The sequence below is a fragment of the Tupaia chinensis genome, unplaced genomic scaffold (genome assembly GCF_000334495.1).
Source record: "Tupaia chinensis unplaced genomic scaffold, TupChi_1.0 Scaffold000658_1, whole genome shotgun sequence".
Taxonomy (NCBI): Eukaryota; Metazoa; Chordata; class Mammalia; order Scandentia; family Tupaiidae; genus Tupaia; species Tupaia belangeri.
Window position 1 is genome coordinate 1,299,864 of NW_006160179.1, and position 12,977 is coordinate 1,312,840.

The 12,977-nt window shown below is 34.6% G+C and overlaps 1 long non-coding RNA gene across 1 annotated transcript in view; it reads left to right on the forward strand.

Annotated features, from left to right (window-relative positions):
- Positions 1–11,216, forward strand: part of LOC114009886 (uncharacterized) — a 53,528-nt gene extending 42,312 nt beyond the window's left edge. The window contains exons 3-4 of the long non-coding RNA XR_003551275.1: positions 9,192–9,257; positions 11,107–11,216. This is a non-coding gene — a long non-coding RNA (uncharacterized LOC114009886). The remainder of the gene's footprint in view (positions 1–9,191; positions 9,258–11,106) is intronic.
- The last annotated feature ends 1,761 nt before the right edge of the window (positions 11,217–12,977 follow it).

The following is a 12,977-nucleotide window of genomic DNA, read 5'->3' on the forward strand; positions in this document are numbered from 1 at the left end:
CTGTAAGGAAAACTATGAAAACCTTAAAAAGGAAATTGAAAAAGACACACAAAAAAATGGAAGGACATCTCATGTTCTTGGATTGGCAGAAATAATATAATCAAAATGCCAATCCTTCCCAAATTAATCTACATATTTAATGCAATCCCTATAAAATCACAAGAGCCATTCTTCACAGATCTAGAAAAGACAATCATAGAATTTGTCTGGAATCATAAAAGACCCCGTATTGACAAAGCCATCCTGCACAAGAAGAGTGGAGTGGGCAGCATCTCACTTCCTGAACCCAAAGTATATTACAAACCTGTAATAATCAAAACAACATAATATTGGCATAAAAACAGATATGAGAACCAATGGAATACAGTAGAGACACCAGAAATAAACCCCCAAACATATATCCAACTCATCTTTGACAAAGGGTACCAGTCAATCCAGTGAGAAAAGTAAAACATCTTTAGCAAATGATGCTGGAAAAACTGGGTATCCACCTGCAGTAAGATGAATCTGAATCCCTATCTATCACCATTAACAAAAATCAACTCAAAGTGGATCAAAGATATAAACCTAAGACCACAAACTATAAAACTACTGGTGGGAAATACTGATAAAATTCCCGGGAGACATTGGAGTAGGCAAAGACTTCTTAAGCAAGACCCCCAAAGCACAGGCAATAATCCCCAAAATAAACAGGAGGGATTATATCAGATTAAGAAGTTTCTCCATAGCAAAGGACACCATAATTAGTGTGAATCAACACTCCTCAGAATGGAAAATAATTTTGTTAACTGTGCCTCAGACTGATAACCAGAATACATAGAGAACTCAAGTGGCTTACCCAGAAAAAAATAATTTACGCAATTAAAACATGGGAAAATGAGCTGAGTAATCTCTCTAAGGAAGATATATGAAGAGTCAAAAAGCATATGAATAAATGCTCAACATTCCTTATCATAAGGAAGATGCAGATTAGTACCACAATGAGATATCACCGAAACCCAGTCAGAATGGCGAAGATTAAAAAAAAAAAAAAAAAAAAAAGTGCTGGTGGGAGTGTGGTGAAAAAGGAACACTCCTACATTGTTGGTGGGAATGTAAATTGGTCCAGCCTCTGTGGAGAACAATATGGAGGTTCTTCAAAAGCCTTCAAATTTCTATTTGTACCTTATGATACAGCAATTCTACTCCTGGGTATTGATCCAAGGGACAGGAGAATGCTCAGTCGGAAAAGCACTTGTACAACAGTATCTATTGCAGCCCTATTCACGATTGCTAAGATATGGAGCCAACCCAAATGTCCACAAATGGATGAATGGATTGAAAAAGTGTGGCACATATACTCCATGGAATATTCCTTAGCAATAAAAAACGAGGCCCTGGTATTTGATAGAAAATGGATGAACATGGAAAATTTGTTGCTGAGTGACACAAGTCAGGCTATGAAAGAGAGACATTGTATGTCTCTGCTTTACATGTATTGACTGTCCACACTTGATGGTAGAGACTGAAAGACATTAAAAATTGTTACGGACACTAGAGACAAAGTGGAAGAAAAGTGTGGGAGTGGAAAAGTGCAGGAAAGGAAATTAGGGGAAAAAATGGAGAGAGATATTTGTGGGACACAAGCACAGATTTTGTTTATTATCTGTTGATGAGGATGTGTATAATATTCTCAACTGGACTAAAATGTATATCATGCTGAGTAAAGTCTCTTTACAATCTAAATCATGTATAGCAGTTGAATGTATAAATAACAATAAAAAAATGAAAATAAATAAATAATGGGGGGGAAGGAGCAGCAGATGGCAAAATAGTTATGTTACAGGACTCCCACATTGTCAACCACCAGTCCCGGATCAGGTGGCTTGAACTCACACCAGCCATGGTGTAAGTATGCCCAAGATCCCAAGAGGAGAATGGAGGAGAAGGGATTATGGTGTGGCCATCCTTCCTGGAGGGTGATTTCTTACTTTCTGTCTTTCTGTTGAGCGCTCATGCCCTATAGCAAAAACCTCTCCTAAATAAATAGATAAATTAATAAATAAATAAATAAAAGAACTAGAGGGGGGAGAAAACAGTGGAAAGTGCAGTTTCTCAAATTATACCTTATATGTTTGATTATCATCATTTAAACGTATAGCCTACCACCAGATGGCAGAATGGTTACATCACTGGATTCCCATGTAGTGAACTGCATTAGCTTAAAACTCATGCCAGGAACGTATACGTGCGTCTTCAAAATCCCTAGAGGAAAATGGAGAAGGGATTGACCATGGCCATTCCCTCTAGGAGGTGATTTCTTGGTTTCTATCTCTCTGTCTCTGCCTTTCCAGTGAGCACATACACCCTATAGCAAAAATCTCTAAAATAATAAAAATAAAATATTCTCTCTGTCTCTATCTTTGTCCCCAGAGTGTACACATGCTCTATCACAAAAATCTATCTCTTAAAGACAAAAGAATGCATAGTTTTAAAATTTAATGGAAATTTATACGTTAAAACACCATGTAATAAAAAGGCAAGTAATTTAGCTATTAGTATTAAGAGTTGATTCAGAAATGAAAAGAGGTACTTGACTTAATTCTCTTTTAAGTATAATGCATTCTCATGAAATGAAGTTAAAATATGTTGAGCTAAATATATCATTAAAACAAAGCTTTCAAATACATTGTATTGGCCTCTTTTTGATAAGCATTATGTATTACATGGGAGTTGTGCATTTTGGTGTTACTAACAGCATGCATTTTGCAGCAACATAAACCTGGGTTCAGATCCAAGTTCTGCAATATTTATGTGACTTTGGGCAAAGTTTTAAGCCTTCAGAAGCTTTGATGACTTTTTCTATAAAATGCAGATTAAAATAACATATAACTCTGTGAACATTGCATGAGATCAAGCATGAGAAATGTTTAGCATTTTGTCTATTCTGTAACTATCATTATTACTATTATTACCAATAAGACTTTGGTATAATTTTCTTTTTTTTAATTTTTATTTTTTATTATCATCATAATCTTCTTTATATTACATTGGATTACATATAACTTTACAGTGTATTACATTGCTTTTTCAAAAGGGAATGCCATGTATGTCAGTCAGTACAGAGACATTAATCTCTCCGCTTCAACATTCAATATCTTTTCTATGTTTTCCCCAATCATTATTATTATTCTAATTATTTTTTAAAACAGTCAATCGCTATTTCTCATTTTGCTTATAAAAATACTTTGCCCATCATGAAATACTTCTCAGACCAATCCAGTTGAGAATACTATACATGTCATCATCAACAGGTAATAAGCCATATCTGCTTCTCACTAACGTCCTGCCTATCTATTGCTCACTTGCTTAATTTTTTACAGAAAATTTAAAAAGTTTTCTTGTTATACTGTCTGCCATATCCAAAAAATAATACCTGACATCTGGACCTTTTGACTCAGTAAAAATTGACATTCTCAAGAGTGCACATCATGTTTCTTCAAGGATTGGTTCATTCATAATTTCAACACATTGATAGAACAATATTATCATCTGAATGCTAGGAGCTATGAAAAATGCAATATATTGAAGAAATGATATACAGCAAGGTCTTTAAAAGGCAAGTTAATGAGTGCTTGCAGTTACTTAGATTCAAGAGCTATCAGGTATTGAGTTCTAAGAAAGACAATAAACATAATGTGGATAAAGAAGAACACTGAGTGAAATAGTATTAGTTACAAAGGCCCACAGTAGAATAAATACACTTCTTTGCGGCCAGCAGGTGGTGTAGTAGCTAAGGTGCTGGACTACCACGTGGCCAAAAGAGGCTGGAACCTCAGATCCAGTGTCTTGAAAATCACAAAGGATGTGTGTGCGCAGACATCCAATATCCTGAGAGGATAATGGAAGAGAAAGGATTGCAATATGGCCATTCCCCTTTGAGTGATTTCTCACTTTCTCTCTCTGTCTCTCAACCTCTTTCTGCCTCTCTCCAAAGAGAGCATGTGTGTGACCCAGGGCAAAAATAAAAAAAAGAGGAAATTCAAGCAAAAAAAAAAAAAAAAAAAGCACTAAACAAAAAACTTTCTCTACTTTTGATGAAAAGTCCTAGTATTATATTATCCTATTTATTTTTCAGAAGATCGAGAGCATCTTCTGCATCCACTCAGAAGAAATAGCCTAAAAGTAAATTATTACTCCAAGTAGTATTGATATACATAAGTGTACTTCAGGAAAAATGTTTCAGAGGAAGCTGAAACTCACACACACATACACACCACAATTTTGGAAATAGTAAAAAGTAACTAACTCCATTAATGCTTTATTCCAGTGTTAAATGATTAATAACACTTAAACATCATATTTCTCAAATTGGAAAAATAAAACTCATTAGGCATTTCTTCTTCAGAGAATGTTAAAGTACCTTACACTGTTGAATCTCTGAGAAGATAATCTGAGTAAACTATCAATTAGGAAGCTAGTAGAGTAAGTAAAACACCTTTTACACAAGGTCCTACGGGAGACTCACCAAGGGAAGTCTAGGAGGAGGTAGTTTTAGAGGTTTTATAAACTGGATTATTTAAAGCTAAAAGTTGATTGAAATCAGACAAAATTTAAACTTACTAGTTTAGGAGTAGTAAAAGCAATGAAGTGACATTACAAAGTAAGTTTTTTTGCTGTTTTTGTTGATGGCTTTGTTTGTGTGTTTGTTTTGAGAAAGATTTTTTTGCTATAGGGTACATGCACTTGCCGGAAAGACAGAGAAAGATGAAGAGAATGAAGACAGAAAACAAGAAATCCCCCTCCCACCCCACCCCCACTCCCCATCCCCCAGAGGGATAGTCAAGCCACAATCCTTTCTCTTCCATTTTCTTTTCAGGATCTTGGGCACACATGCATATACTCCAGGCATGAGTTTCAAACCACTGTGTTTGGAACGCAAATTGAGGTCAGCCACATGATAGCCCAGTACCTTAATCACAGAGCCACCTGCTGTCCTGTAAAGTACGTCTTTAAAAGTAAAATGTGGTATGATAATTGAGCTATTTGCCCTTGTAAACATGTTTTGATCTCTACTAATATAGTTTGAAAGATCCACTCTCCTCTTTCTGCAAAAAGAAAATACCAACACAAACAGGAACTATTATTTTACGTATTATCTTCTTGGGCAATATGTCCCAAAACAATTATTTATTCATGATGACCTAGATGATCTTTTTACTTGGTCTTATTAGTTAAAATATGTAAATATAGGAGTTCTTTCTTTTGTGTCAAGTATTTTCAACATCATAAATCTTTCAGGCGTTTTATATTTTGGGGGCTGTAATAAAAAAATAGAACTTTGATTAAAAGCATATGAAAACTCAAGCTCAACATTCCTCATCATGAAAGAGATACAGATCATAACCACAATGAGATACCACCCAACCCCCTTCAGAAGGGTAAAGATTAAAACAAACAAAAAAAAGGTGTTGGTGGGGCTTTGCTGAAAGGGAACTCTTCTACACTGATGATGGAAATGTAAATAGGTCCAGTCACTGTGGAGAACAATAATGGAGGTTCCTCAAAGACATACAAATAGAACTACCACATGATTTAGCAATTACACACCTGGGTATCTATCTAAAGGATAGGAGAACACTCAGTCAGAAAAATGTTTGCACATTCATGTTTATTGTGGGATTATTCACAATCACTATGACATGGAACCAGCCTGAATCTCTGTGAACAGATGAATGGACTGAGAAAATGTGGCATATATACTGTATGGACTACTACTGAGTCATAAAGTATAAGACTCTAGCCTTTGATAGAAAGTGGATGAATATGAAAGATTTACTGGTGAGTGAAGCAAACCAGGCTATGAAAGAGAAACATTGTATGTCTCCACTTACATATATATATGCATATATATAGTAAAACATTAGAGGATATAGAAGCATGGAAAATGGTTATGAAAACTGAAGACAGTGTAGAAAGGTGGGAAGGTGGGAAGAAGGTGAGAGAAGGGAGAGATTGTGAGAAAATAAATCATGGAGAAAAATAGAGAGGCAAGATATTTTTGGGATACAGAAATGCATGATTACCTGTTGATAATGTGTATAGTATCTTCAACGGGACTGGTGGGAAGTGTATTCATGTTGGGTAAATTCACTTAACAAATTAAGTAGTCTATAGTGATTAAATGTATAAAGTAAATTAGAGTAAAATTTTAAAATATTAAATTAAAAAGAGAACTTTAAAATGTAAAGCAGTTAGAAGGATAAGGTATCATTAATGTGAATTAGGAGACCATTAATTTGTAATGAATACTCAGATAAATTCAGCACTTTTAGTGACTAATAAAAAGGATTTTCTTACACATACACACACATGCACCCGTAGTACCACTTGTATAAGTTCCCTGCTACCTCGAATGTCAAAAAAAGTGTTAAGTCCTAGGAGATTTTTTTTTTTTTGGAGAGGTTTTTTTGCTATATGGTGTGTGCGCTCACCAGACAGTAAGAAAAAGAGACAGAGAGACAGAAAGTGAGAAATCACCCTCCATTCTCCTCTCGGGATCTTGGGCACACATGCACATGTGCCCCGTGTGAGTTTAAGCCACCGGGTCTGGGACTTGAATTGCGGTTGACTACACGGGAGTCCAGTGACATAGCCATTACGCTAACTGCTGGTCCCCAGTCCTAGGAGATTTTTTAATTAAATGGTAAAATAATATCTTAATCAACAATTATTTTAATAATAATCCTCATCTTCATAAATTAAAACAAATGGCAATTTGGAAACTAACCCAGATATTTAATTTAAAATTGGAAGCCATTGAGGAATATACAAAGTTTAGTGATACTAGAAATTTTTTTATTATAAACAAGGAATGTTTAGGATTTTATAATTTCAGAGGCAGATTGGTGATAGAAATAGTTGGACTCAAAGCTAATTTTGTGTTCTCTTTTAACTTATTTCCTCCTGCTGCTATTGCTACTCTTTGAACATAATGATACAAGCACAGAACACTACAATAAAAAAGATTTTCCATTGTGTATTTGAAGCAGTAGGCAACTGAGTAATGACTCAGAGCTATTAACTGTCTCTGGCATTTTTCAAGATCCATAGCTATTTCTGCATTTCTTATACACTCTGTGATCCAACTAGATCCTGTGGTCATAAGATTTGCAGGGAAATAGCATAATGAAAGTATTATCATACTGGCATAATTCAAGGTTTATTCTCTCAGTGTATTCTGATCACCTAATTTTATTTAACAAGAATTGGCTGTGCTCAATAAAGCTTTCCAAAATCTAGTGACAGGAGTTTATCACCTCTGTCCACCATATCCTAACCTTCAAATATCTCACCCTAGTTTACTTATAAAATAGTTTTTATATATAGACTTGTTAATGTGTGCACGAAACTGTGTATCTATGGTCTGAGATGTTTCGATTTGTTTCTTCAAGTTTCTTCTTTCCTGGTCTCACCTTGCTGCTCCTTCTACTCTCTCCTGAATTTCTTTTTTTCTTGTTACTACTATAACATAGCCATTATGCTTTGAGAAAAAGGTTGTCATTCAAAGTATGTTGAAACCTACAGGCCTACAATTTAAAATGTAATTTGGAATCCATATTTTATGCACAGATATGTACCATAAAAGGAATTCCAAAAAAAATAAAGTGACTGGGCCCTCAGGTGGCGTGGTGGTTCGAGTGCCGGACCTGGTAGCTTGCTTTCCCACTTTCTCTCTCTCTCTCTCACTCTTACTTTGTCCTTCTCTGGTCAAATTAAAATAAGTAAATAAATAAAGACAAATAAAATAATTCTTAAAAAATAATTGTGACTATAAACATCTCAGGCTGGGCTGTAAGCACATTGGGTGCTGAATCTAGAGCTGTTATTATTATTTTTTCATTTAAGAGAATTTTTTGCTATACGGTGGGTGCACTCCCCAGAAAGAGAGACAGAAAATGAGAATTCTCCCTCCAAGGGGATGACCACGCCATAATCACTTCTCCATTCTCCTCTTGAGATTATGGGCATGCCCTCATATGTATTCAGCATGAGTTTTAAACCACCAGAATGGGAGTTGAACTGTAATCGACTACGTGGGAGTCCAGTCATGTAACTATTATTCCATCTGCTGCTCCCCTGGAGCCGCTATTGAGACAGAGGTAGTAGAAATTTCCCGCCTGGGAGAGGACCACAGCTTCTTTAGATACTGGAACAGTTCTCAGGCTGCAACATTTTTCTGAGTTCATTTCTGATCTCTACTCTACACCAGTCTGAAAATTCGCTAACACTTTAGTAATAATAATTATTCTTATGTGAAAATAGTATTAAGGAATAATGGCACGTTTGCCTAAAATGTTGAAATACGTGAGTCAAAAATATCTTTGCTTCCTCAAGGGTAATTTTTATTTACTTTTTAGCAGCTTTCTCCATTCCTCCAGGATATGGTTAAAAGTATATAAATCTCTGACACTCACAGTAAACTACTGATTTTCCCAAGTGTTTGAAAAAATAAGTCGGGAACAGAGAAGCATGATGGAAGGGCACAAAGGCTAATCCAGTTTTTCTTTCTTTTTTTTTTTTTTTTGTTTTCTTTTCCTGTCGAACTTTGAGCAAAACTAGATCAAGCCTAGGTTTTTTTTTTCCCCACTTGACTAAAGTTAACAACATAAGGATGAATCTGAATTACTCTTTGTAATCAACATGTATGATTACTACCAGCTGGAAAGGTAATCAATACCAGGCAAGATGAGATCATAGTCAGCAGAGAACTTTTCACCTCAGCTACTTTTTAAGATCTTTGAGTTAAAGATGACTCTTGGGAGACTGAAATGAAAAAGAAAAGAAAGTGAAAGAGAAGGAGAAGGTCACTGGCCTCAATTTCTTCCATTAATTTGCTTACCGTAAAAAGAAAAAAAAAAAGTAAAACATGACTGACAAATGTTATTTGTGACTGCTTTAGATCTTGTTCTTGTTATGTTGCTTTGTTTTAGTTTGCCCCAGTGTCATGGTTTTTATGTGACTATTAGTTGAACATTTGCACACTAAAAACCTTGGATCATAGAATTTTAATTAACATTGCCAGGGTGCTTCTGTTGCTTGCTATTTTATATTTATTGAGGATTAAAAAAATTAAAAAAGAAGATCAACACAGTGATCTGTAAAGACCTGCTCTAAGTTGGACTACAATTATTTCTTTTGGTTTATTACAGGCATTTGAAGTTTACTCCTCTTTTATGAAGATCCAGACTTCTGAAAATAATTCATCTGGAAAATAGGTTATGGAACAATCTGTTACAAACTGAATTTCATGACAGAAATCAACACATCGTGTTCAATTTATTTGATAGGCTTAGCACTTTAAAATATATGAAGTAGCTGTGATTACAATAATGGATCTAAATGCTTATAAAGGAAAGATACGTTAGCAGGCACTTTAACAGCATTAGCAATGATTCAGCACTGCTTAAATATTAAGTCTTAGCGAAAACTTAGAACAAGCTGAGTGACCTGTTGAATCATGGAAAAGTGCAAAAGTCCTAAGATGACATTATTAAAATCCTAAAAACAGCATTTATTTAAATGTCTACATTTTTTTCCCTCTGATTTATCCAAGCCTCTGAGGGGAAAAACATTGTTCATCTACCGTGTTCATTTAGTACTATCAGTCATGCATTTGAAGTTATGGAAGAAGTCAGCATAATTGAAGTGAATTTTGTCTTCTCTTCTCTCATGTTTTATGAACCCTGAAACTGTCCTGTCATTGGCGGTTCATTCTCACATCTCAGACTCTGCTTTTCAGCAGATGAATGAAGTACTACTGAGAAAATCGCAGTTGCATCCCTGAGTCTCTGTATGAAGCTAAATATTCCCAAATCAGAGAAGACAGAGGAGAATAACATCATGCACTGATAATCACCACAAAAATATGACCTTAAAATAATTATTTTTAAAAAGTTTATATATATAGTATTTATATATATAAATATTTATATATATATAAATACTATCTCTACAACATACATTCTATCATGCCTATTTTAAAAAGATGACAAATTAAATTTAACAAGTGGAGTGTCATACATGACACCTGCAATTTTATTTTGGAGACCCAGGTTCAGTATACAAACACACACCTGTAGGGCACACAAGATTATGCTATTTCTGCTAATTGGCCAAAAACGACTTTTAAAAAAACCTACCTAATTGAAGGTAATTTTTATTGTTAGCTATAGTTTGGAAAATAGTTTGTGATTCTCACCTTTCCTTGTTTTGAAGTGCATTTTTTTTTTCTCTTGACAATACTTTATTGATCTTTCCTCTGTCTCACACAAATGGATTCTCATTGACACTTGGATAACATGACATATCATAAATGCTTGTGTAAGGTACCCTGAAGTCACTCCCACACTCACACAAAACATAAATATACAGAAATAAAGTACGCTTACAGGTATATAACTTTCCATATTGAGTGTGATTTTTTTCCATAATAGCTCTGGGACCTGGAGATTTCTAGTCCATGATGTCATAATACCTAAATAGATTGTACTTGAATATTAGTGCACCTGAATATAATAGTTTATATCATTTTGAACATTTCTAATTTATTTAAAATATTTAAAATATTTCAAAGACACAACATGAGAAATTTTTTATGGTTTCCTAAGAACACTAATTTCTCAAGTGATATTTCAAATAGTAACATATAAAAACACATTTTAGAGCATTGTATTTTATGCACAAGAGGCATATCTTTATTTTAAATCCTCCAAAGTGAGACAAGGCCAAGGACAAGGCCCCTGTAATACATATATAATATACAAAATAATTCTTTGTTTTACTAAGTTTCAAAATATTTGAAGAGACTTTTATCATGTCCAACAGGGACTTACTTTATGTATTTACACATCTTCTCTTTTCCCCACTTCCTACCTCGATCTGTTCAAGGACGCAAATAAACTTCACATTACGATAGTATCATGGGCATTTTAACTTTCTGTATTCATGTTCCCTTTTCAATGAATCCTGTCACGAACTGGACTACACAATTTTTCCTAACATTCTAAGTATAATTCATTACACTCCTGTGATTTCTTTATAACACTTTTTTTCCTTGATTTGCAGGAAACTCTTCGAAAGTAGACCATCAATCACTGAGCATGTACATGAAATGACCTTCATGTCTGTTTTTTGTTCTACATAATTTCCCTCTCCTTGGACAAATTCTTTAAGGTAGTATTATTTTTTTCAGCTTCTTCATCCAGGTTTTTGCTATAAAATTGTAATTGTAGATAGAACAGTATAAATGTATTCTTTGTATGTAGTATATATACATACATATGGTGTGCACTTATACATGTGTCTAATGTACATGAATTTATATTACCATCATGTATGTATTGTTATTTTCTTATTTTTATTTTCTAGGTGAACAGATAAAAAGATGATGAATGCATCATATAATAAATAGAAAATATCTGTGTGTATGTGGTTCTCTTCTGAATGCTTTTGTTGTTTTGAATACCTAAGTACTTGAATACATAGTGACTCCTTAATTACTTTAAATAGTAATTTTACAAACAGGTTTATAAACGATGACAAGTGATCAGTAAATAATGCTGGATTTGTTATTATTACTTAAAAATGTTTTCAAAACCTGAGGAATAAACTTCTGAGTATAGACTGCACCTACAGTTGGAGACACCCATTACCATTAATAGAATTAATTATAATAATTATAATGAGATTATTAACTGGCCATTAGTTAGTTTAGGCCAGATTATTCTATGGAAACCAACATTCCTAAATCCTGGTGGATAAGCACAGCAGTTTTAGCACTCACTCTTTTTATAAGTTTACCATGTCTTTGTAAATTATTCTACTCCACATAGTCACAGACAGCGTCTGAGGGAGACCTACCACCATGGAGTGGAAGCATCTGGGCAGCCTGCCTGTTTCATTACCGCAGATGCTGATGAGCACTACAGAGTCTGAAACTGTCAATTAAATGCTTTGACACAGGTCGTGTCTACCATCCCTCCATCATAACAATAGCTCTTATGTCTACCGATGAGGAATTGTCACATGACACTACCCAGTCTCCAGATGGACAAGAAGCCAAGACAAGGAGAGCATCATCAGAGACTTGTTTGAGCTGTAATGTCATTCTGTCACATACATTCACATATGATCGCTCAGGAAGCTTTAGTAAAATTTCAAACATGTGACACATTGTTTTAGGATAATATTTTAACTTTAAACACTGATGATATGCACAGGATTTCTTAACAGTCAAATGATTTGATAAAACTTCTATTCATTATCTGCCTATTTTTTATTATTAGAATTAGTAATTATGGTTTTAATTTCTAACTATAAATTGACTCATTTGTTGATAATGGTATATCTTGGAAAATTATATTTGACATCTCAGACTATAGTTTTTCATCTTTCTAAATATTTTAAAATGAGGAAATTAATATTTGTAAATTTTTTCTTTTTATGAAGAGATTTTTTTAAAAACATAATTACTTATTTATTTTTATTATTATTTAATTTGACCAGAGAGAGACAGAGAAAGTGAGAAGCAAGCTGCCATGTCTGGGACTTAAACAATCGTCTCCCATGTGGGAGTCCAGCTTCCCAACCACCATACCACCTGCTGGTCCCCAGGAAGGGAGATTTGTCTATCAGGCACAAGAGCTCACCCGGAGACACAGAGATACAGAGACATAGAAAGGGATAAATCACCTCCTAGAAGAGATGGTCATGCCACAATCCCTTCTTCTCCAATATTTTAAATAACATTTTCTGACTCGTGTTCTTGTCAGAAATACAGATAGAGCCAGTGAGAGGGATGGTGGGAAACTGCAATCCCTTCTCCTCCATTCTCCCCTCAGAATTTGGACAGGCACACACATGTAACCCATATGATTTTCAAGCTACCAGGTCTAGAACTCAAATCATGGTTGGCCATATGGGAGTCCAGTAACCAC